Genomic DNA, 25815 nt, shown 5'->3' on the forward strand with positions numbered 1-25815 from the left:
ACTCCGCTCATCGCCTCAGAATTCCTTGAGCCTTCTCACCATCTATATCTCAGCGGAGGAGTGAGGCTGAGTGCCTCAGTGCCAGCAACTGTCCAAACAGTGGCACAGACAGCGGGGTAGATAGTACAAGCCAGGGAGCAGACAGCTTGGAGACAGACCATCTCTTCAGCCGAGGGTCCTCCTGTGTACACAACTACATAGCCTACTTCTAGCAGGGGTGTCAAACTCAGTTACCAAGGGGGCTGAAATTAACAGATGATTTTGCAGGCTAGACACATAATAATACCTAAAAAAGGTGCATTTTCCAGAAGTCACTATATAGCTTAATTGGTCGTTTTGTTTATCTATTCAGTTTGTGCAGACCAGCTCAATATGTTGTTGTAAATGCACTTCTGTTAATTCTCTGGTGCCTCAATGAATGCAATGAGGGCTGTTTACATTTAAAATGTGGGTAAGGAGGCATCATTTATGGATAATTGGCTTATTATAGTTTTTTTTTATAGATTTAAATGACATATTATTATTTAATTAGTTATTTGCCCACACTATAGTTTGTGTAGATTAGCAATTCTAGGTTAAACTGGTCCTGAATTTGGAGAACTAAATGGAATGCACACGACACACACACAAGAAAACATCTCTCACCTCAGCATCTCTTTCTACCATATAGCTTTCACTTATCTTGTCAAAAAACTATTTCCACAGATTTGATTTCAGAGTTGTGATGAATTAACAATAATCCACTTGATAAAGTAAAATTGGATGCAAACGAATAATACTGTGATAAACAATAACACTATCTGATTTGCTTGAAAAGTTAGAACATTTGCGCTAGGTGAATGAATTAATGCTATTGAATTATATCACGGGCCAGTTGTATTGCGCCTATAGGTCTAGGTGAGGCAGTGGGCAAAAATAAATTGATGAGCAAATTCTGTCTGGGGCCCGCATGAAAATGCCAAGCGGGCCGGATTAGAGTTTTGGTTGCATGACACTTGAGTTTGACACTTGTGTTCTAGAGTCTGGTGGAATTCTCCCAGCATGCCATGCCATGTTCAGCTTCATCTATGGCAATGACCAGTTTGTTGTACTGGGAATGTTGTAAAAAACTGCTGCAAATAATTACCATAACAGTTCACCAAGGGGTCATATGAAATACTTACTTGTGTTATTATGTTGTGCGTCTATATAGTAAAAAAAATAATAATAATATACATTGACAACCAGAAGCCTAGCACCGCCAACTATTAGGGTATCTTCACTGACAGAATAATGATAGTCTGTGTTTAGAACACATGTTGGTACGGAAACAAGCCGTCAGCTCTCCGCTGGCAGCAGGGGTTAATAGCGGGCTATTTGGGTAGTTTACGCGTCTGTTTGGCCCCGGGGGAAGATTAAACGATGTCCCCCCCGTGCTGTGATTAGAGATGCTAATCTGTCTGGAAACTGGGGAGATCTTGGTCAGAACGAAGACCGAGTTTACATCATGCTCAGCTCGACATTATAGGAGACAGCATCCCCCGCGAAAGCGGCGTTTGACAAATCTGCATAGCGGTTACATTTGGCTGCACGACTGTTTGGATGTTATCTCGGAATGGATCTGCTGATGGCCTTTTATTACTATATTTGTTGACCAGATATGGCTCTAAAGAGCATTGTGTCATGCGCATGGGAGACTTTCTCTCAGGAATTCAACTTTGTTGCATTTGATTTGGGACTTTTACGCACAACCGAGAAGAACTGATTTACATCTCGTTGTTCACACAATATACACAATTGACTAAACGTCATTCACTATTCGCTCAACTTTCTTGAGTTGAAATCGATTCGCTAAACGACTCGATTTGACATTAATTGTAAGTTGTAACCCATAATAACTCACTGGCAGCAGATCAATGATCATTTTTTTAATCAGTCGTTCATATTGAGCGTTAGGGGTGATTGCACAGAAGTTTATAGAACCCACACACGTATTGTTGTATTGTACACTTGATGAATTGAATCTCCACATTTTATGTTAAACGTTCATTTAGCTAAGCACGGGTTAGTTTGTTGCATTTTCGTATTCTCCTGTGCCAGAAAATGATCCCTAAAACCGGAATAACAGCTAAACCCCATGTCGTGTGAGGAAACAGATTAGTCTCCTAAAGCTGAACGCTGCGGCCACAGTTGAACTCGTGTCAAGCGGAGATAATGACAGCGTTCTGCCCATTGAAACTATGTGTTTACTAAAACTCCCCGTTCTGTCGAAGCTGAAACAGCCCCTCCGGCACGGCGTCCTGCGGCCAGACACTACTGTACTTACTGTAGCGAATACTGCTTCATTATGGCTCCACTGTTCCCTTCTCTGCGCACAACAAGCACGCGTATACACGCTCGCATTTTACGCATTCTTGAACAATGCAAACTCGGCTTCTGTGTAATTTATTCAGATGATAACTTCTGACACAACGAATGTGGATTGTATGTATAGCTTGCTAAATGGACAGTGTTTTGTTTTGTGTAATGTAGTACAGTGTCAGAGCGGTAATAAGAGGCTGTGCCGGTGTGTCTGGACTGGGTGCAGATTTCAGCCGCAGTCGGCTCCTGTCAGCGGCGCACAAACAAACGTGGGTGGACGGTCGTGTTGGTTACTTGTGTTTATTTTCCAATAGACAAAACTTAGAGAAATAACTGATGTGAAGGCTACCACGTTTGCGTTTGTTTGCGTCCTTCTTTCTTTTTTAAGAAAGTGAATGAATGACCGCAGTAAGTAAGTGACTGTCAACATTCTTCCCCTCTGTCGCCTCACTTTACGCACTGTCTCCATGTGATCTTGCACTGATCTGGAGTCAAAGTCATACAACTTTGTACAACACGCGTTCTTAAAAAAAGAAAAAGCCTATTTTATTGACCAGATTAGAAAAGGCTTACCGTTACAGCCCAAAGGGTCTGGCTGTGAGAGCACTCGGAGATGCACTCTCTCGCGTCCTTTACTTTTATCCAAGCGGAGGACTCGCATCAATAATTCAACCAGTCCTCAAGTTGTCCTTGTGCGCCGCGTATATAAACTCGTCTCGGTCTTCATCAAAAACCTCGGTCCCACAGGGAGGTTGAAACCTCCGCGTAAAGGAATGCGCTCAAGTGTCCGGCGAGGCACCGTACGCTCGCTGACCCCGAGACAAAAGCGCTTTATTGGCGAACACAGCCCGGAGTTAGGGAGGGGAATGGGAGGAGCGAGGCGCGCCACTGTACAGACTGGAGCATGGAAAGCACGCTCAACTCACCTTGCACTGGGGCTGTGAGTGAGAGAGAGATGGGGCTGTGACTCTGAGTGAGAGATGGGGCTGTGACTCTGAGTGAGAGATGGGGCTGTGAGGGAGAGATGGGGCTGTGACTCTGAGTGAGAGATGGGGCTGTGACTCTGAGTGAGAGATGGGGCTGTGAGGGAGAGATGGGGCTGTGACTCTGAGTGAGAGATGGGGCTGTGACTCTGAGTGAGAGATGGGGCTGTGACTCTGAGTGAGAGATGGGGCTGTGACTCTGAGGGAGAGATGGGGCTGTGAGGGAGAGATGGGGCTGTGAGGGAGAGATTCCAAATTATTTCTTAGCTTCATTCTCTTTTCTTTTGGCCGACTTGCAGGACCTGTTTCTCGCAGGAGTCACACAGGAGCCTTATTACCTAGAATACATTTTGATTATAGAAGGTTCCTATGAAAACGAAATACTTTACTTGTTTCTGATTCCCAAAACCAATGTAATAAAGAGTTTCTTTATTGTTATTATGTCACAGATTATTTTAATATGATTATCTCCTACTGTTACGAAGGATCAGATTAAACCGAATATATATATATATATTTATTGATTGATATATATTGCATAATATTTGTATATCGTTTGATATCCCTTGTATATTCCTTGTACATATACACGGAATATCCCTTTAACCTAGTACAGACCATAATATTTCGTTCTCCTATTGGACAGCGGTCCCCTAGGCGCCATTGCCATACCCCCAAGGTCTGGTTCAAAGTCACCGCCAAAGACTTGCCTGGACATGAACGGCTCTGCGCAAGGATACGAGACAGGAATAAAGCTGGTACTAGTTTGTTCACCTAACGTATAAATACGGCGCAGGTGAATACAGAAGTTAAGTTACCCAATAAGTTGAAGCCTCACCCACGATACAACGTGCGGTGAAGTATGGCCTGTTTGGCCCCAAATAGAGCATTGAGACCGCGTGCGAATTAATAACTGAAGTATCAGAGTTTAACGCTGTACCGTCGAGTTCGACCTATTCTATTAATTCAGTAATAGTCTATTTATGTATAGTGTATCGTGCGGCTACCGTTCTACAGTGACCAGCATCACCAACGCTTCCTCGCACCAGCTAGTGTGCTTATCCAGGCTGGGCTGCTTACCCTGGCGCTTTCACCTGAGGAGCCCTAGACGAGGACCGTGTGGACATGTACACTGGATAATCTACCCGACGACTACATAGCCCTTTTCGGCTGGATTATATTTGCTTTGGTCCTGTAATTTATGGAGCGGAGAATCGCCTACACCCACAATTGTGTGGGATTTACCCTGTGAGGAGCAACGTCGAGCTTGCCTCTCAGAAGCCTGAGGCTGGCTAGCTTTCTTCCATGCGGAGCTGCATGCTACGGAGAACAGCTGTTATTCGTCTGCGGATCAAGATCTTATTGCACCGTCTCCTGTACTTGGAGTCTCTCTATTCATCGTTGACCCAGACTCTGCTACCGACAAATCCTCTCCCCTTGCTGGCTTACAACCGGAGGGACCCTACCAGTATCTCCCGCTGCCTTACTAGAGTACCATAGATATAATTCCTAAGATTCAGGTTGTATTATTATCTCCTGCGTAATATGAGAATGGACATACGTTATTGATTTGCTTACGCACATTCCTTTGCCTTATAAGCGCAACCTAAGTAAAGTATATTATGTACTATCATTGCTGCTAATAAATACTTAAACCCAGTTTTGTGTGGAACCGAGTCATTGTGGGAAGTGTTCATCATAAGATACCTGTGTACTGTATGACCAGTAGTAATGTACATAAGACAGTAGTGGTTTAATGATACCATACTTATTTAATACAGTCAGGGAATTGTACCCCTCAGTTACACCTACAATCTGTTCTAACCATTTTTCAGTTCTGTTTGTGTCACAGTCTGAATGCCTTTTGAATTAATTATGTTTTCCCAACAAGGAAGCACCATCTTTATTTAAAAAAATTCAATTATTTGATTCATTAATTAATTATGTTTGAAATATCTTAACTGTTTACCTGATCAATCTTTTTTTCAATGATATTAATGTAAGCATCTTACTCTCAATCCTCTCTCATAATAGTATGTGCACAATCAACATTTGTAGTATTGCTTTTCTCAATATAGAACTAAAAAGGGCCTGTGGATGAAAAATATGTCTGATAAAATATGATATGATGATAAAAAAAAATCCCATTAATACTCAAATGAAAGTAATAATTAGATTGTTCATGCGTGTGTGCTCATCTTCTATTCCTATATGTTCACTGGTGGATGAGACTGTCAATCATTCTGACAGTATACGTGCAGGAGAGGTCCCATGTGTCACATCTCACATCTCACATATGGCCGGCTACTTCACAGAGGTATCTTCAAGCTGGAGAAGCTATTGAATACTTCCGACCGCCAGTGACTAACTACCCGTCGGCAGCTGGCAGCCTATTTTAACGGCAGCCCGGACAGTTTCCCCGAACGAGATGCAGTAAGGGGATAGCTCTCGGGCAGCCGCGTCACCTCGGGTGTGTACTTTTAGCCACATGTTCTCGAATTATCCATAAGCAGGCAAACATCAATTATAAAAGTTCAGCCTTTTCAGACATTCTTATTAAGTTTTTTTTTTTATCTACTTTTTCTCCCATTTTCAATTTTTCTCCCATCCCAATTTTCGTATCGTCCAATTCTACCCTCCCCTGTCTCGAACGCTGTTAGGCCATGCCTCCCACAAGCCGGCTGTAATGTGGACGAAGCCATACATTGCACGAGTCCCCTCCGGTACTCGAGGAAGCAGCCGTCGCATCTTTTTCACCTGCACAGCGCGATCTTTCAGCGTCGGGGGTCTGCGTTTGGAGGGCACGCCGCCCCCGTCGCTTCCTGATTCTACTGCGCAGGCGCACCAACCGACCTGTAGGAGTCGCTGTCCACAACGTCCGATCCCCACCCATCAGCTTCCCACCCCCTAATACTGCCAAATGTATTAGTATGAACGACCAGCCAAGCTGAAGCAATGCGGAGAGCTGGGCTCGAACCCAGCGTCTCCTGCATTGGTGGTGAGCGCCTTGCCCACTGCACCACCTAGCCGCCCAACATTCTTATTAAGTTGACATAAAAAATACAATCATGCAGAGAAGGACTTCTAGTGCTTATTAAGTGCATATTTGTGAATATTCTTCGTACACAAGGCCTAGTCCACACGTACACAAGGCCTAGTCCACACGTACACAAGGCCTAGTCCACACGTACACAAGGCCTAGTCCACACGTACACAAGGCCTAGTCCACACGTACACAAGGCCTAGTCCACACGTACACAAGGCCTAGTCCACACGTACACAAGGCCTAGTCCACACGTACACAAGGCCTAGTCCACACGTACACAAGGCCTAGTCCACACGTACACAAGGCCTAGTCCATACGTACACAAGGCCTAGTCCACACGTACACAAGGCCTAGTCCATACGTACACAAGGCCTAGTCCATACGTACACAAGGCCTAGTCCACACGTACACAAGGCCTAGTCCATACGTACACAAGGCCTAGTCCACACGTACACAAGGCCTAGTCCACACGTACACAAGGCCTAGTCCACACGTACACAAGGCCTAGTCCACACGTACACAAGGCCTAGTCTATACGTACACAAGGCCTAGTCCACACGTATACAAGGCCTAGTCCACACGTACACAAGGCCTAGTCCACACGTACACAAGGCCTAGTCCACACGTACACAAGGCCTAGTCCACACGTACACAAGGCCTAGTCCACACGTACACAAGTCCTAGTCCACACGTACACAAGGCCTAGTCCACACGTATACAAGGCCTAGTCCACACGTATACAGGTATTTTTGAAACCATATAGCTTTTTCTATGCGGTTTGGCCTTTTTGTCCACACATAAACAGTGTTTTAGGCCACTGAAACCAGACCTTTTTTGAAAACCCAGGCTGAAGATTTTCAGAAACTCTCCCATTTAAAAAAATACACAGTGTATTCGTGTGGACGGGTGAAACCGGAGCTTATGGAAAACGCTGACATCATGACTATGTCCACAAGTATACAGATATGTTGTATTTTCTCTTCAATCAGGACCATGGACCTGCAGCCTCCTGTCCACACAAACACATCAGAAAACAGAGTTTTAGGTCATGCCATCAGGTCATTTCATGTGAGCGTTTTTGTGTGGATAGAGATTTTATAAAACACTGTTGGTGTGGACAGGATTTTCTTTAAACAAACAAGGAAAAATCCTGGTTTTAAGCCGGACCTGCCAGTGGGGATATGTTTGATAACCAACTGTAGTAAGCTATAGTTTAGCAAAAGACTTTAGCACATAACGTTGGCTAGCTATCTTTCTGGTTGCCAACCAATGGTAATAGTAGCTAGCGTTAGGTCACTCAGGTGCTCTGGTAGCCTAATGTTCAGTGGGCTACAACACTCACGCATGGGTGTTTCAATAACAAGTGTAAAAAGTACCCAGACATTATACTTAAGTGAAAGTATGGGTACCGTCTCAAAATCGTACTCAGATAAAAGTATCTGGCTAAAAACACACTTGAGTAAAAGTAAAAAAGTTTCTACTTTTAAATGTACTTAAGTACTAAAAAGTAAAAGTAACAACTTTTTTTCTGACTGTCTATCCTTCTGATAGCTGGGATCTTTGATTAAACACCTGCTTTCTAGTCTTGCACAAGGACCAATCAGCATGGGTATGGGCGGGTTCATTTTCCATTGATGGGGATTTGATCGGCTGTTTTTAAATAAAGTGCGGCCGCAGGATTAATAACGTTAACGTTAGTTCGGCCAGAGAAACAAATATACTAATTAAAATAGTTGGACCTGCGAGATTTGTACTTTGTACTTTGTAGGTCTGCATTTTAAATGTAAGGAGTAAAAAAGAAAATGTTTCTCTGAAATATAATTGAGTAAAAGTACAAGTATACATACCTAATAATACTCAAGTAAAGTACATATCCCCAAAAACAGTACTTAAGTATTGTAACAAAGTACAATTACTCAAGTACTTTACACCCCTGTAATGTCAGTCAGCCAGCCAGTCAGTCAGTCAGTAAGCAACATTGGGCCGTGTACCCTCTGGGTCTTGCCAAAAATATTCTCAGTCAACTAAAGTAAGACCCTGACGATCTTTTATTTATTTAAACTGGTAAAATCACATTGAGGCCGAGGTCTCATTTACAATTGCGACAATAGATTTGTTTACTATCCTTTAACCTTCTGTAGTTGTGGCAGTGAAAGGGTTAACCTGCTGTCGTGTGGCAGTGAAAGGGTTACCCTGCTGTTGTGTGGCAATGAAAGGGTTAAGATGGGGCAGCCCTAATTTCAGATGGCAATATTGCACAGACTGCTCAAAAGAAGTTTAATATCTGTAATCTCTCACCCAAATCATTCCAAACATTGAAAGACCTGGCGGCGCGCAGCGCTCCATTATCTGGCCTAACAGTTTGACCTGTGAGTGCCCGTATTCTCCGCTTGTTGACAAGGGACTGTAAAAATAATTGAGGCCAGGCCAAAGACTCCCCCTGTATATTTGTGGGGACGTCACCCCCCCACGTCGGAGGCATACAGACCCCAACAAAGAACCAGCGCCAACAACCAGACCTCCCGGGACGTCCCATTTGCCTCTGGTAGCACCCCCTCTGTGTCCAGCAGAGAAGAGGGACACGTTTGTTCCACTTGTTTAGAAGGGCCGGGTGGGGCCACGCTTATGTATTTGATGTTGTTTACTTTGTGATCGACAGTCTCCACACACAAGTTTCTGACTTATATGTCTGCCACTCTCTCTTTTTCTGTCTCTATCCATCTTTGTCGCTCTCTCCCCCCTCCATCTTCCCCTCTTGTCCTTTTTAATGTCAATGTACCATCTTCTTCTCCCCTTGGACTCCTACTGTACTGTAGTTATTATCCATATAGCACACACATACACACATACACACACACACACACACACACACACACACACACACACACACACACACACACACACACACACACACACACACACACACACACACACACACACACACACACACACACACACACACACACACACACACACACACACCCATCTGACCATCTGCTAGACATTACAGTAGATTGCAGGACTAGAGGTGATTCCATGCGTGTCCTGTAGCCCAGATGTAGCCCTGCAGTCTCAGCCGCAACCCAGTGTTTTATGTGTTGATAAGACATAAATCTTCCTCCTGTTCTACTGCATCACTACCACAGGGATCCATGCGCACGCACACACACACACACACACACACACACACACACACACACACACACACACACACACCGATGACCAGCAGTGTTCTCTCTCTCTCTCTCTCTCTCTCTCTCTCTCTCTCTCTCTCCTCTCTCTCTCTCTCTCTCTCTCTCTCTCTCTCTCTCTCTCCTCTCTCTCTCTCTCTCTCTATCCTCCCCCTCTATCCATCCCCCTCTTCGCTCTCATCCCCCATCTCTACCCCTTCCCCTCCCTCCCTCTCTCTTTCCCACCCTCTATCCTTCCCCCTCTCTCTCTATTTTCTCTCTCTGACCCTCCCTCTCTTTTCTCTCTTGTGCGCACACAGCACACACACACACACACACACACACACACACACACACACACAGATGACCAGCAGTGTTTTTTCTCTCTCTCATCTCTCTCTCTCTCTCTCTCTCTCTCCTCTCTCTCTCTCTCTCTCTCTCTCTCTCTCTCTCTCTCTCTCTCTCTCTCTCTCTCTCTCCTCTCTCTCTCTCTCTCTCTCACTCTCCTCGCTATTTTCTCTCTCTCTCTCTCCCCTCTCTCTGTCTTTACATTTCTCTCCCCATCTCTGGAGAGCTCTCTCTCGCTATTTCCCCCCTCTTTTTTTCTCCTCTCTCTCTCTCTCTGTCTGTCTCTCTTTCTCTGTCTCTCTTTCTTCCCCCTCCCCTCTCTTCTTCTCTCTCTGTCACACTCTCTTTCTGTCTCTCCCTCCCTCCTCCCCCTCTGTCTCCCTCTCACTCTTCATTTCTCTCTCTCAGTTGCGACACAGACATACGTACACACACAACACACAGAGTGGGTTTCAGTCAGACTAGTGGTGCCATCTGTGCGCTGAGGTCATGCAGGTACACAGCGAGGGAGTTATTTATCCTGGTCCTCCAGGCTGTGTGTGTTGGACCTGTCGCCAGAGCCCAGGTACTGTAAACAGCCACCTCCAGACGGGAGTCCAGCCTGCTTTGTCTCTGCAAGACGGGACTGGAGCTTTGGGTACACAGCCAACTGCTGAGTACACACACGTGTGCAAAGCACACGCATACACATAAACAAACATGCAGGACACACTTCTATACACACACGCACATGCACGCACACTTACATGCACGTACCCATGTGCACACACGCACACACACAAAGCAGACACAGCTTATATACACGCAGCACACACACACAAACACAAACACACAAACAAACATACACATACATATGTTACTTACAGTACATACACACATACATATGTACTTACATACATGTGTACATGTATACATACGTACCTACCGAGTCAACATACACACACACACATTTGTGGGCCCATGCACAAACAGACACACACACACGTGGGCCCATGCACAAACAGACACACACATGTACTGTACAAATACATACATCAACATGAGATATACTTTCTGTAATTTGCAGTTTACTCCTTAGCTTTACTACCTGATCTGGGCTTACTAATATAGTACTGAAAGATTCCCTAAATGTTCCACACCTCGTTTCAAACTCCCTCACCGTCTTGCTGCAGCTAAACAGCCCAGGGACAGTTAAAACCATCAGCTAGCTCTCACACCACTCTGCTGCTGCTAGTGGGCAGCCATAGGCGTTTGTTCCGTGTGGTTAAATCACTGTTTAGTGGCTATAATAACATTACTGCATGTGCCGTCAGCACGTTGGGCTCCCTAATCATCCTGGGCCCAGTAAAAAAGATGGCGAGGCGGAATCCGGCCCGTTCCAACTCTAGCCCAGGGGAACCAGTAAAACACTGGTCTGGAGCACAGCCAACGTCAGTCTGCTAAATACTTAGGGCTCCAGCCAACGTCAGTCTGCTAAATACTTAGGGCTCCAGCCAACGTCAGTCTGCTAAATACTTAGGGTTCCAGCCAACGTCAGTCTGCTAAAATACTTAGGGCTCCAGCCAACGTCAGTCTGCTAAATACTTAGGGCTCCAGCCGACTGCAGTCTGCTAAATACTTAGGGCTCCAGCCGACTTCAGTCTGCTAAATACTTAGGGCCCCACGACTTCAGTCTGCTAAATTACTTAGGGCCCACGACTTCAGTCTGCTAAATACTTAGGGCTCCATGACTGCAGTCTGCTAAATACTTAGGGGCTCCACGACTTCAGCCTGCTAAGGACTTAGGGCCCCAACCACTGCGAGCCTGCTAAGGACTTAGGGCCCCACGACTTCAGCCTGCTAAGGACTATAGGGCCCCACGACTTCAGCCTGCTAAGGACTTAGGGCCCCACGACTTCAGCCTGCTAAGGACTTAGGGCCCCAACCACTGCAAGCCTGCTAAGGACTTAGGGCCTCAACCACTGCAGCCTGCTAAGGACTTAGGGCCCCAACCACACTGCAGCCTGCTAAGGACTTAGGGCCCCCAACCACTGCAGCCTGCTAAGGACTTAGGGCCCCAACCACTGCAGCCTGCTAAGGACTTAGGGCCCCAACCACTGCAGCCTGCTAAGGACTTAGGGCCCCACGACTTCAGCCTGCTAAGGACTTAGGGCCCCACTTAGCTTCCCAGCAGCAGATTAGAACGTACTCTTTTGGACTTTTTTCTTGAGCCTGGAATCACTTTTTTCTTCTCTGTCCACAGTCCCTGCTTTATATGTGTTGCGCTCCCTCTATCTTGTTCTACTGCGTTTCTGCCCTTTGTGTTTGTTTCTCATGCTAAATGAGACATTTCTTGAAAAATACATTATGCTTTTTTCACCTTTTAATAAGCACTAGATTTGAATAGATTGTTCTGTATGATTGCCTTCAATTGCAGACAGACAATAATGTGGGAAATACAATTGTACAGATTTGGTGAATATGTTACCCTTTCACTACCAAGCTACAGAAGGTTACCCTTTCACTACCACACTACAGTTTGTTGAAAGGGTTACCTTCTGTATTGTTGCCAGTTGAAGGGTTAACCCTTTGGTAGTGTGGTAGTGAAAGGGTTAATGGACTATTCGATCAATTGACTACCTCAGACGAAGAACCATATAAGTCCTTTTGACGTTTTCAGAGCAACAATGTTTTCAAACTTTAATATCTAAAGATGGTAAGTTAGAGTATTGTGTTCGTTCATAGTTCAAGAAAGTAGAGGCTGAGTGGCTTCTGGTGATATATATCACATTTCACTCCAAGTGATTTGGATTGATTTTAAAACTGCAAATACATGGGCTGTCCAAATAATTCAAAACAGACTTATATGGTTCTTCAGTGCAATGGTTCAATGATTGTTCTATTAATACAATAAATATTTTGATGGCCTCACCAAACCAGTAGTACAGGAGAGAGACAGACAGACAGACAGACAGACAGACAGACAGACAGACAGACAGACAGACAGACAGACAGACAGACAGACAGACAGACAGACAGACAGACAGACAGACAGACAGACAGACAGGACAGACAGACAGACAGACAGACAGACAGACAGACAGACAGACAGACAGACAGACAGACAGAGTCTAGCCATAGAAACAGGCCGTTACAGGCAAAACTGGCTGCCCAGAGAGGCCAGGCTGTGTTCACTTTGCCATCAGGGGGACATTGAGACAGAACTTCACTTCCTGCTATACTGTGAGAAATACAAGGACCTAAGAGAAGTCTTCTTTGATAAAATAAACAAAATTGATGCACAGTTTATCCATCTCCCTGATCACCAAAATCTACTATACATGTGTGGGGAGAAAAGTCAGTGTACAGCATTAGCTGCAAAATATGTAGACGGTTGTCACAAAATAAGAGAACAAGCCCTGTAAAATGTATCTGAATGGCCACACTTGAAAATGTCTACCCGATCGAGTGACTATTTTGTAAATTAATATGTTCTTGTTGATTGTCCTTACTGTTATTACTAATGTTATGATATTTTATTGCTTAATATATATGTTATTGTTTGTATGTTGAACTTGCTTTGGCAATAAGTATGTTATATTTCATGCCAATAAAGCCTATTTGAATTGAATTGAATTGAGAGAGATCCAAATTAAATCAGGTCCCATCAGGTCCTGCTGCTACCTCTCTGTACAGTACTGTCACTCTCTCTATATTATGGTATGCCAGGTATTGAGCAGCAGCAGCAAGATGCCTAGGATTCAGTGCAGGTAGCCTAATGACTGCAGACCAGCTATGTTCACTATGCTTGGTCTAGTCGAAGTATGAGAGAAGCTAAATTAAATCATGTGAATCATGTCACACAGGTCCATCAGGTCCTGCCTGCTACCTCTCTGTACAGTACTTGCTCTCTCTCTAACTCTCTCCTCTCTCTCTCTCTCTTCTCTCCTCTCTCTCTCTCTCTCTCTCTCTCTCTCTCTCTCTCTCTCTCTCTCTCTCTTATTGTGACCAGCCTAAACACCTGTGCAATAATCTGTCTAATCACGAGCATCTTGGTATGTCCACACCTGTCAGGTGGATGGATTATCTAGGCAAAAGAGAAGTGCTCACTAACTTAAACAAGTTTCAAGTTTGTGAACAAATTCTGAGAGAAATAGGCCTTTTTGTGTACATAGAAAAAGTCTTAGATCTTTGAGCAAAAACAAAAGTTTTGCGTTTATATTTGTGTTCAGTATTATAATGTGCAGTGTATGTATGGTTGTCTTAGCCCTTGCAGCCCATCACACATGACCTGACAGGCAGGGAATCACCCAGTCACGGGACAAACCCAGCGATCTCTATGCCATACAATCCCCCCCTCTGTGTCCACATTTCCATAAGTCCACTGAGAAACACGAGCACTTATGTCTGCTTTGGTCTGAGGTCTGTGTGCTTTGTTGTTCACAACATGCCTGTGGAGGGAAGGAGGGGAGGAGGAGGAGGACAGGACCAGTATCCCTGTTAGAGGAGCCCAGACCACAGAGGGGAAAGACAGTGACTTAGCAGGGAGAGAGAGAGAGAGAGAGTTTAGGAGTGTGTTCACACCTGCGTTGTTTAGTGCAGTTGGAGTTGAACCCTGTAGCCCATGGTTCACTTAGTTTGGGGAGGTGAGAGCTGGTCTGGTCTCACCTGAGAGAGCTGGTCTCACCTGAGAGAGCTGGTCTCACCTGGTCCACCTGAGAGAGCTGGTCTCACCTGGTCCACCTGAGAGAGCTGGTCTCACCTGAGAGAGCTGGTCTCACCTGAGAGAGCTGGTCTCACCTGATCCACCTAAGAGAGCTGGTCTCACCTGAGAGAGCTGGTCTCACCTGAGAGAGCTGGTCTCACCTGATCCACCTAAGAGAGCTGGTCTCACCTGAGAGAGCTGGTCTCACCTGAGAGAGCTGGTCTCACCTGAGAGAGCTGGTCTCACCTGATCCACCTAAGAGAGCTGGTCTCACCTGAGAGAGCTGGTCTCACCTGAGAGAGCTGGTCTCACCTGAGAGAGCTGGTCTCACCTGGTCTCACCTGAGAGAGCTGGTCTCACCTGAGAGCTGGTCTCACCTGAGAGCTGGTCTCACCTGGTCTCACCTGAGAGAGCTGGTCTCACCTGGTCTCACCTGAGAGAGCTGGTCTCACCTGAGAGAGCTGGTCTCACCTGGTCTCACCTGAGAGAGCTGGTCTCACCTGGTCTCACCTGAGAGAGCTGGTCTCACTGAGAGAGCTGGTCTCACCTGAGAGAACTGGTCTCACCTGAGAGAGCTGGTCTCACCTGAGAGAACTGGTCTCACCTGAGAGAGCTAGTCTCACCTGAGAGAGCTGGTCTCACCTGATCCACCTAAGAGAGCTGGTCTCACCTGAGAGAGCTGGTCTCACCTGGTCTCACCTGAGAGAGCTGGTCTCACCTGAGAGAGCTGGTCTCACCTGAGAGAGCTGGTCTCACCTGAGAGAGCTGGTCTCAGTCTGGCTCCATGTTTTTATTTTATTTTTACATTTTTACATCTCACAACTCACAATTCTTCATCATCACAATATCAGCATGTTCACTTTTAGTTTGTTCAAAATCGCCAAATAATGTAACCATACTAAACAAATGCCAAATAATGTAACCAATAACCATACTAAACAAATGCCAAATAATGTAACCATCCTAAATGGCAAATTGCAAGCATAACCGAGGAGACTGTAGCACATGATTAGCTACAGTGGTCAACGGTGTACAGAGCTTTGTTAGAGTCTGTGGTATAGCTTGAGCTTACCTTATTTAGCAAAATACACAGAAATGTAGAGAGTTTTGGTGAGTAGACTCCACAGTGTTCAGCCCACAGTACAGGACACTGAAGAAAAACAGAGAGACAGAAAGGGAGAGAGAGAGACAGAAAGGGAGAGAGAGAGTGATGAAATGTGGGTGAACCCCCAACAGTCCTCCCATAGGGATGGCATGGGACCCTTCCCTCACCCAGGCCACGCCACAACCCCTTGGTCATTATTCTCCCTGCCTCCCTGCCCCACAGTCTGTCCTCTGACCCAAGGAGGGCCATACAGTGGGGCTCTCTATAAAAGCTGTGTGACCCTACAGGTTCTGGGCAAGCCTTTTTCTGTGTACTCTGTGATTGTGTGTATATTATCTTTTGATTTAGTCTCTTCTTGAATGCATCTATATGTGTGTATATAGCGTGTGTGTGTCTATTCCGCTGTGTGTGTGTGCGTGTGCGTGTGTGTGGTGTGTGTGTGTGTGTGTGTGTTCCTGTCACACATGGATGTATGGGCTGAGACTGAAGCATGTGTGGGTTGTAAGGGACGTGACTGAGCCTGCCCCACAAGGCCCAGGCCGACGGCCTTCCCACAGCCCCTCAGTGAGTTGGCCTCCCCACCCCCACCCAGCAGCCTGTGTCCGTCCGTGGGAAGCAGTGAGAGAGAGAGGGACCAACCTGGAACTTCCCTGGGAAGAGAGTAGAGCAGAGGCGGCTAGATGGAGAGGGTTAGTTGGTGTCTGCTTTGGGACATCTGAAAGTGATGGGGGGAGAGAGAGAGAGAGAGAGAGAGAGAGAGAGACTGAAACTGAAAAGAGAGAGAAAGAGAGAGACTGAAAAGAGAGAGAGAGAGAGAGAGAGAGAGAGAGAGAGAGACTGAAAAGAGTGGTGAGAGATTTAACCTCGTGTTAAAAGATGAGCTAAGATTTTCCATCATTTGAAAAAGGCATAGAAATGTAGTAAAAGAGTCTTGGTCGACTAAGAGAGAGGGGGGGGGGGGGCTGTCCTAATTAGAAATGAGGACAATGCAGACTCAACCACATACAATTGCATGGAATAAGCGTGTCATGTAGTGGTTGAGTCTACAAGGTCCTCATTCCATCGGTCCTCATAACATCTGAGTTTGGCGCGTGTGTGCAGCATCCATCCTGATGATGACCTTGTAGACTCCACCACTAAATAAATGATGTGCTTATTCTATGCAATTGACAGTTGTGTTTGGATGATCAAAAAAAGAGGGCTTGAGATAAGTTAATTGTGTGTGGTTGAGTCTACACGGTCCTCATTCAAATGACTGAGGATCTTAGTTTGTGTTCCTTTAACTGAGCTTGTGTGATTTTTACGTTTGTGACTGTGATAAAATACAGAGGCTTTATTTCTTGTTCATTGAGACAGTGAGACATGCTTGACAGTGCAGAAGTTGTCACAATTGATGTGAGAACAAACATTTAAAGGAACACACCAACATTATGGGAAATGTGCTTAGCATCTTCTCCTTAGACGAGAAGGTAGATACCAATGTCCTCTGTGTGTTCAGTAGAAAGCTATGCAGCTGCTAGCCTAGCTTTAGCGCCAATGAATGGAAGCGGATACGGACCAGCTAGCCTAGCTGTTTGCCAAAAACACTTCTCCCAGAGTTTTAAGCTAGGCTAGCTGATCCGTATCTGCTCCCATTAATTTGTACTAGGCTAGCTAGCAGCTGCATAGCTTTCTACTGAACACACATAGAGGGCATTGGTATCTACCTTCTCGTCTGACTCTGGAGAAGATGGTAAGCACATTTCCCATAATGTCCCTTTAAGATATGACACTATTATACCCAAACGATCTGATAAAGGTCAGTTCACATTCGAGCATTACTGTCAAATATTGACTCTTCCCACCTGTCGTTCCGCTCTACCCCAGCTAGTATCTGTCATAAAGCTGTCTGCTCAGAGAGGAACCTGCCTGGACCAGGACGCCCCCTCCAAACCTCTCTGTGTGTTTGCACAACACTATAAATACAAGTGGACATTTACTATCTTGTTTATTTAGCCCCAGCCTGTGTTAATTGGTCTAAAAGTGGCTCGTCGGGGGGACTCATCGTGACCCAATGAGAACCGGAGTCGAGTGGGATCTGGGTGGGGTGGGGGGCGTCTGTCCAAGAGATCCCCTCTTGCCCTTTCTCACCATTTGTCCATCACGGCCGGGGGACGGCAGTATCGTCTCCGTTAATGAACCCGACCTCGGATACGCAGACAGGAAGTCATAATATTGAAGATTTCCTGCCTCCCGCATGTCGCCTTGTTTATTGTGTTGTTTGTGTACTGTTCTTATTGTTGGTCTCCGTGGTTCCTCTGTCCTGCAGTGCTAGCTAGCGTGTTTTAGGACAAGCTCTTTAATAGTTATGTCGGCCAATGACATGAAAGAACCCTCAGTCAGCGCAGACCTCAAGAAGCTGTTCAGTTTCACTCAACAGTTAGCATGAAATAGCTGTTTGTTGTTTACTGCAGAGAGAGAGAGAGAGAGAGAGAGAGAGAGAGAGAGAGAGAGAGAGAGAGAGAGAGAGAGAGAGAGAGAGAGAGAGAGAGAGAGAGAGAGAGAGAGAGAGAGAGAAAGAGGGAGAGAGAGAGAGAGAGAGAGAAAGCTCTTTAATAGTTATGTCGGCCAATGACATGAAAGAACCCTCAGTCAGCGCAGACCTCAAGAAGCTGTTCAGTTTCACTCAACAGTTAGCATGAAATAGCTGTTTGTTGTTTACTGCAGAGAGAGAGAGAGAAGAGAGAGAGAGAGAGAGAGAGAGAGAGAAAGAGAGAGATGGGGGGAGAGGGAGAGAGATGGAGAGAGGGGGAGAGAGAGAGAGAGAGATGCAGTCAATTTAGAATTATATAATGAAACTGGAATAAATTGTATGTTCTATATATTTTGGAGGCAAATAATCGGATTACTGAATTGGTGTAATCATTTAAGTTACTGATTACATCCGAGTCAGCGTTTCCGTTAGCCGGTAATTACCGGTATTTGACTGGCAAAATATGTTGAAGTCCGAATATTTAAATTTCTCCGGTCATAATGTCCGGTGAAAATAATTCCTCTAAGCACAATTTTATTATTTGAATTGTATTAAAATAGGCTAAAATTAAATAGCCTATGCGATGAACAAAACAATCATTACATTTGTTTCATTGTGCTTCGCTCTAATAAAGCGCGGATGGCGCCGCTCGGATGTGAATCTTTTTTTTTCTTTTTTTGAGCCTGTCTCGACAAACAGCTATACGAGCGAGAGAGAGAGATGGCCAAACAAGCTAAACTTAACAAATATTTCATGAAACCAAGCACAAGCAGGTCTAATAATAATGACATTGACAACGAAGATGAGTCTTCTGAAGTCACAGAGACCGCCGATGCTCCCGCGGAAAATAAACAAATGTCGAGCGTTCAGGCGGTGGCCCGAGTGGAAAGTTAAATTCTCCTGGCTGAGGTACGACATTATAGTCTAGTAGTCTAGCGTCTATGATGTACGAGAGATAACATTGATTGAACGTACACAAAGTACACTTTATTGATTGAACCACAAAGAGCATCCCCAGTCTGCTGCTACCGTTGCGAGCCTCGCAGAAGTCCACCTGTTCCAATGCAATGGGGATCTATCAAAGTCGAACCAACCAGACGACCCGCTGTTCTCGCAGCCTCGCATGTACAAAACGGATAGGCAGAACGAGACGGGGTGAGTAAGTGTTGACATTTTTTAATCATATGCAACTGTTGGTTGACTGCCGTGTCACATAGTAATGCATATAATTGATTATAACTAAATGTAGGCTATAATGAAATCAACAAACGCATTACGAGCATGTGGCTCGTCCTCTCGCTCTCTGCAAACGAGGCAATGTGATGATCAACTACAGTTTGCTGTGTGTGAAGTTGAACATTATGATATGTGTGACGTGTCTGATACAACGAGGTGAAGCGATGTCGACTCGAGATTCATTTGGGGGTGCGTGTGACAGCTGCTGCGCGGGAGCTTGATGCTGGATCAGCGTATCGCACTAACTTGGGAGGCGAGAGATAGTAATTTGATTCTGCAAATCAATTTCTCATTCTTCGCTTGATGTAATTAATACAAATGTCCAATATAACGGAATTCGTTAGCTCATAAAAATGTGATTATAACAGACTGCTGTTTAAAACTCTGACCGGAATTTCAGGAATATGTCCGGGGATAGAAATCTTGCAGGACACTCAGACCGGCACGAATATGTTCTAACGGAAACGCATTCCGAGTACTCAGTAATCTATACATAAAAAATTAAAATGTTACCACCATCCTTGGGTCAGACCCAAGTGCAGCCAGAGGTTTACTAGTCTGTTGACTCGGGAGGCACTTCTTGTTTACAAGCGAGACAGACGGCACAGCTGGCCCATGACTGTCTTCTCAGAGGGTCAACCCATTACTGCCTGCTTTCTTGTTGACAGAATAAAGAATGCCCCATGAAAACAATACAGAGTTCACCAAAACTCCGCCCGGTGGAGTTGAGTGGAACAACTTAAATGGATTTAGTACGCTTCACAACCCAATTAGCCATCAAAGGGCCTTTTCTATACTACCCACATGCTGGTATTGGCCCGGCCAAGGCAGCCTGCATTTGTTGATCCAGTGGGGAGAGTTAGTAGTTATCTGACCTCTCTCCAGCTTTAAGAGAGGGATTTATCCCTATCACTTCAGCTCTGATAACAGTGATAGGAGAGAGTGCTGAGAGAGAAGAGGGGGCATGTCGGTGACCTCTGGTCGGCAGGTTACTCTGGGGGTCAGCCAGAAGTGGCGTTTTCCCATGATGCTCTGGGAGAAGCGCACACAGGCGGCATAAATCATTGACCGAGGTGAGATAGTGAGAGTTTTGCTTTTTTTGCCTGTGATTTTCTTTCTTTTTGTTTCTTTTGTTTTGCTAGTACAATTTGTTTACTCACCACTTCCTCACTCATAAAGATACTGTATTTCTTTCTGACTATCTCTCCCTCTCCCTGAATGAATGAATGAATGAAAACTTTATTTAACAGATTGCAGAATGGGTACAATACAGTACGGCTCAATACATACAATTGTTAAGGGGATGCAGACCTGAGAAAGACGTTTGTCTTGTTTCCATCAGGGTCCCCCATTTTCAATTCATATATTAATTCTACCTTATCTTCTCCCTTCATGTCAGTACTGCTCTCTCTCTCTCTCTCTCTCTCTCTCTCTCTCTCTCTATTATGGTATGCCAGGTATTGAGCAGCAGCAGCAAGATGCCTAGGATTCAGTGCAGGTAGCCTAATGACTGCAGACCAGCTATGTTCACTATGCTTGGTCTATTCGAAGTATGAGAGAAGCTAAATTAAATCATGTGAATCATGTCACACAGGTCCCATCAGGTCCTGCCTGCTACCTCTCTGTACAGTACTCGCTCTCTCTCTAACTCACTTGCTCTCTCTCTAACTCTCTCTCTCTAACTCACTCACTCACTGTCTAACTCTCTCTCTCTCTCTCGAACAAACTCCTGCTCACTCGCTCTCTCTTTAACTCACTCACTCACTCTCTAACTCTCTTTCTCTCGAACAAACTCCTGCTCACTTGCTCTCTCTAACTCACTCGCTCTCTCTCTAACTCACTCACTCACTCTCTAACTCTCTCTCTCTCGAACAAACTCCTGCTCACTTGCTCTCTAACTCACTCGCTCTCTCTCTAACTCACTCACTCACTCACTCACTCACTCTCTAACTCTCTCTCTCTCGAACAAACTCCTGCTCACTTGCTCTCTCTAACTCACTCGCTCTCTCTCTAACTCACTCACTCACTCACTCACTCACTCACTCACTCACTCACTCACTCACTCACTCACTCTCTAACTCTCTCTCTAACTCACTCGCTCTCTTTCTCTCGCTGTCTCTCGCTCTGTGTTATCATTTCTCTGTTGAGACTGGCCATGCACTCACTCACTCACTCACTTACTCACTCACTCAATCACATGCACACACCAAACATACACGGTTGTTTTGCTCACACATACAGCAAATGACACACACACACACACTCACAAGCTCACATATAGTTTAAACTGTACACACACCACACACACTCAAGATTGTTTTGCTAACACATACTGCAAGCACCACCCAAACTCAAATGTACATGCTCACATAGTGAACACCATACAGTACAGACACACACTAGACACACACACTACACACACTCAGATTTCTTTGCTCACACATATCGCAAGACAAACACACACACACTCAGATTAGCATGCTCCTATTTAAGTGTCCACACAAACACACACTCGCCTCTGGACTGTCTGTCTAGGAAGGCCCCTATCAGATTCAGACAGGTCTGTAGCACCCCTAGGCCCAGTCCACTGAGACGTTATCAGCCAAGCAGTCATATGACAGGCTGGGAGCGTGTGCCACGCTGCACGGACACCCAGTGGCACAGTACTGTGGTCATCCACAAAGTGAAGACTGTATAACTCAAATGTATGAACACACACACATCCATCATCTCACACCTCCAAGCTCTCTACATCCAGATAAACTGTCCCGTTTGTTACAATTCAGTTACATTTAATTCAGTTTATTAGCAATTGAGAGTTTTGCGTTTGTCTCCTTAGTAGAATAGTTGAATATATAGGTTGTCTCTGGAAAACGTAAAAAAAAAATTACCAAGGCACACATACGGCCAAGGTACATACATACACCATACAATGTGCCTTGGACATTCTTTTACGTTTTCCCGAGACAACCTATACAGTATATTCAACTATTCTACTAAGGAGACAATTGCTATTTACCATCTGTCAGGAGCTTAAATTAAATTAGTGATGTAAGCTATGGGAAATATATATGGAATGTGTGACATATAAAACATTGCTGGACTACTATGGCCATTGCATGTCATTCAAATCCAAGAAACGGTGTCTAATATATTGTATTTCAATTCAAATATTCAAAATATATTTGTTTTGTTTCGGTACAAAGCCTTTAATTTACGCAGGAAGAGCACACTGAGAGAAAGGTCTCTCGTACTCTCGTACATACTGCTAGGATCTCTGCCAGACACAGGCAGGTTGAAAGAAGGTTAAGGTAAACACAGTAGTACATAGACTTGGCAAGACTGAACAGAGTAACAGCAGCTCAGCAAAAACACGATGGGGGAAAGAAATGCGGGTAGAGCTAATTGCATTTCCTTTCCAGGATCCCAACCTGAGCATGACATAAGAGCAGAATGGCCGGAGTGTGAATATGGTCCATGGTGTAGAGAAATGAGTGGAACTAATTTGAATGCTGATGTAACGTTAAATGTTGATTTACACAACTGACTGTTTCCTGCCGTTAAGTATGACACATTTCTTGTTTCTATAGTTAGATGTCAAGTTCAATCTCCAGTGTTACATTTACATTTAGTCGTTTAGCTGACGCTTGTATCCAAAGCGACTTACAAGTTCTGTACGACAAGTCATCAGTAAGGGCACAACTCTCAGCTGAGTAACAATGTTCATCAAAGTGTTGAGTGCTACAGTTTAGGTTAACTTGAGTGGTACCATATATAACTAGTATGCTGATGCCCAAGTACTTAAAATGGGGAACTCCCTAAATGTTAGTTCCATTTGTGGTGCAGCTACAGTAAGGATCAAGGGTATCAGCATATTGAGATTGAGGTAATAACATAAATGTTATTCGTCTGCCAAGGAGTAGGTTATGTAATCGGTCCCACCTGTAAGTCTGTAAGTGAATGAGATATCTCAAAGTAATAGCTGGATTACCCTGAACTTTTCTGTGTGCAACTGTGCATTCATGACCCTAAGAGGATGAAACCTATTCATTTTGGTGACCCCATGACCTTTCCTCTAGTCTAGTGCATGGGTTCATGTGGTGTTTAAGACACATTATCTCAGGAATCCTATGGCAGTGGTGAATCGGCAAAGAATAACAACAAAAATTCAGTAACAAAAAATATTATGAAAAGACTGGTATGGTCCTTTAAACCCATGTCATGACACGTTATGTTACGCGCAAAGGTGTGAGTGTGATCGATCAGCCATATTGAATGTTTTAGAAGTTCAATTGGTCTGCACAATGCTGCTTATTCTCTATCGTTGTCACAAGGCGGTTAACATGTCCAGTGTCACAGCAGTGATTGGAGGCTACTATAGCCTGGTCCACAGCTAGAATGACATCAAATGAGGATAGAATATAGTCTGAAGCTGGGAATTGGGTATTTTGTATTTTGTTAGACAGCCAAGTTCAAGTTTGTTTTTATTTGTCACATGTACATGTACTTCACAGTGAAATGCTTTGTTCTGTATGAGCCCCTGAGAATGTGCTTCATACAGTAAAAAAAAGTAAAGGAGGAATAACACTACAATATACAAACTAAAGTACAACCTAAGTACAGTGAAAGACAATGAGGTACAAATGCAGACTTAATGAGCCAGCCAGCCAGCCAATGCAGTTAACTTTTGTATTACTTTCATGTAGCATTAACCTCTTAACACTAACCTCTTAACACTTTCTGTGCCATAAACGGAAAAAGACGTGTTTTGGCGGCCAACGGTTGAGTGCCAAAATCGTTTTTGGATTGTTTGATCTTTTTACTTTGATCCCCGCTCTACAGACTTGCCCAGAGCGATCTGCATCATTTAGGCACGTCCCCACACATTAGAACTGCATTCTGATCGACTATCACCAGGTGGCAGTATCGTCTGTGTCTGAACTGGAATGGCTTGGGGCTGATAATCAGCTTCACTTTCAGTTTCTCCTCGATTAGTGGCCCCTCCTTCTGCTGGGACAGAAATGCACAGTGCTCGCCTCGGAATTCCGTTGCATAAGCGTATTTGACCATCGAAACGTGTATAGACATATACACTGGTAATCCCGATGGCGATGCGATCACTTGGAATTATTCTTTTGGAATACGTTCTGGCTAAGGTAAGGTACATTCTATGTCTATTTTACCGAATCTGAAACGTGTTTTTCTAACGATCACAGTTCTGTGTTTCACCGGACGAAAAACATGCTAGGCAAACGAGATCATAGTTTTGAGTTAAAATGACCCTCCCCCCCTTGATGATTTTGTGATGATACATATATACAAGTCATATACCTTTGATATGGGAGTATTCAGGGTTTCAGGGGATCAGCCAGAACGGTTTGGGCTCATTGCACATAACGTGTTTTATCTCGCGATCTATGAAAAAATACTGGATTATCTTTGAAATGGCGATGTTTAGCGTGTAATAAACTACAAACAGCGCATGGAAACAAACTATTATTCCCATGCTGGACTACAAGTAATATTTGTCAAAATGAGCCACACTGTGTCTCTACAGCTCTAATACAGAACACACACACAGCTTCGCAAACATAGTGCAACGACCACGGAAACGACTAGAAGGCTGGCATTCTAAGGGTAACTTTAACCAAACAGCGTGGCACTGAAAGTGTTGAGACCTAGCCATACTTTCAGAAAATTTGCCTAAAAGTACAACTACATACCCAAGTAAATGGAAGATTGCTCCACTTCTACAAGGCCATTTGCATGTTCTTGGTATCTATCTAGGGACATCTATGGAATTTGCCATCCGGGCACTTGCTATTTGAAATATGAATAATAGAATATAGAATATCAGGCCTATAAATAACCTTATTATGGCCAAGTCATACATATATGGATCGCCCCAAATCTCCTCTTTCCAATGGCAGAGTTGAATCTGGATTTAGTACCACCAGGTGCCCATTACAGGGCAGCAAAGACCGTGAATGAAATATACTGTAAGTACAGTTACTTTTGTATAATGTCCATAGCTCTGCCATTTTTCACCGGATTGCGACATGTTTTTTCCTAGACGTTCACAGAAAGGTAAAGAAACAATATACATTGTATTTTATGGCAATAACGTTGAGGTGTGTTCGACCCGTGAGATATAAATATGATTTTCACTGCAATATTTTCTTTTCAGGTCAAACGGCTGCGGCTTTGTCTGCGACTGGTGTAAGCTGGGTAGTGTAATTTTATGAAATTTCGACGTCCATCGAAAGCCCTGGGTCTCCTCTTTCTTAGGACTACAATGATTTCATGACGGTGTCATGTCATCATGTCTAAATCATCCGGTTTCCGAGGCAATGCTCAGAGATCCTATTTTGCTAATAACACAAAAAAATCA

General features: G+C 44.5%; 2 protein-coding genes across 2 annotated transcripts in view; one reads left to right on the forward strand and one right to left on the reverse strand.

The window, feature by feature from the left end:
* The window catches only part of vasnb (vasorin b), a 28836-nt gene extending 25684 nt beyond the window's left edge, over positions 1 to 3152 (reverse strand). Inside the window, exon 1 of the mRNA XM_084329481.1 lies at positions 2914 to 3152. The gene's annotated coding sequence lies outside the window, so the exon portion shown is untranslated. The remainder of the gene's footprint in view (positions 1 to 2913) is intronic.
* coro7 (coronin 7) overlaps positions 1 to 25815 on the forward strand; it is a 301330-nt gene that overhangs the window by 198836 nt on the left and 76679 nt on the right.

Source organism: Notolepis coatsorum (assembly GCF_963971535.1).
Source record: "Notolepis coatsorum genome assembly, chromosome: 14".
In the NCBI taxonomy this organism is placed as follows: Eukaryota; Metazoa; Chordata; class Actinopteri; order Aulopiformes; family Paralepididae; genus Notolepis; species Notolepis coatsorum.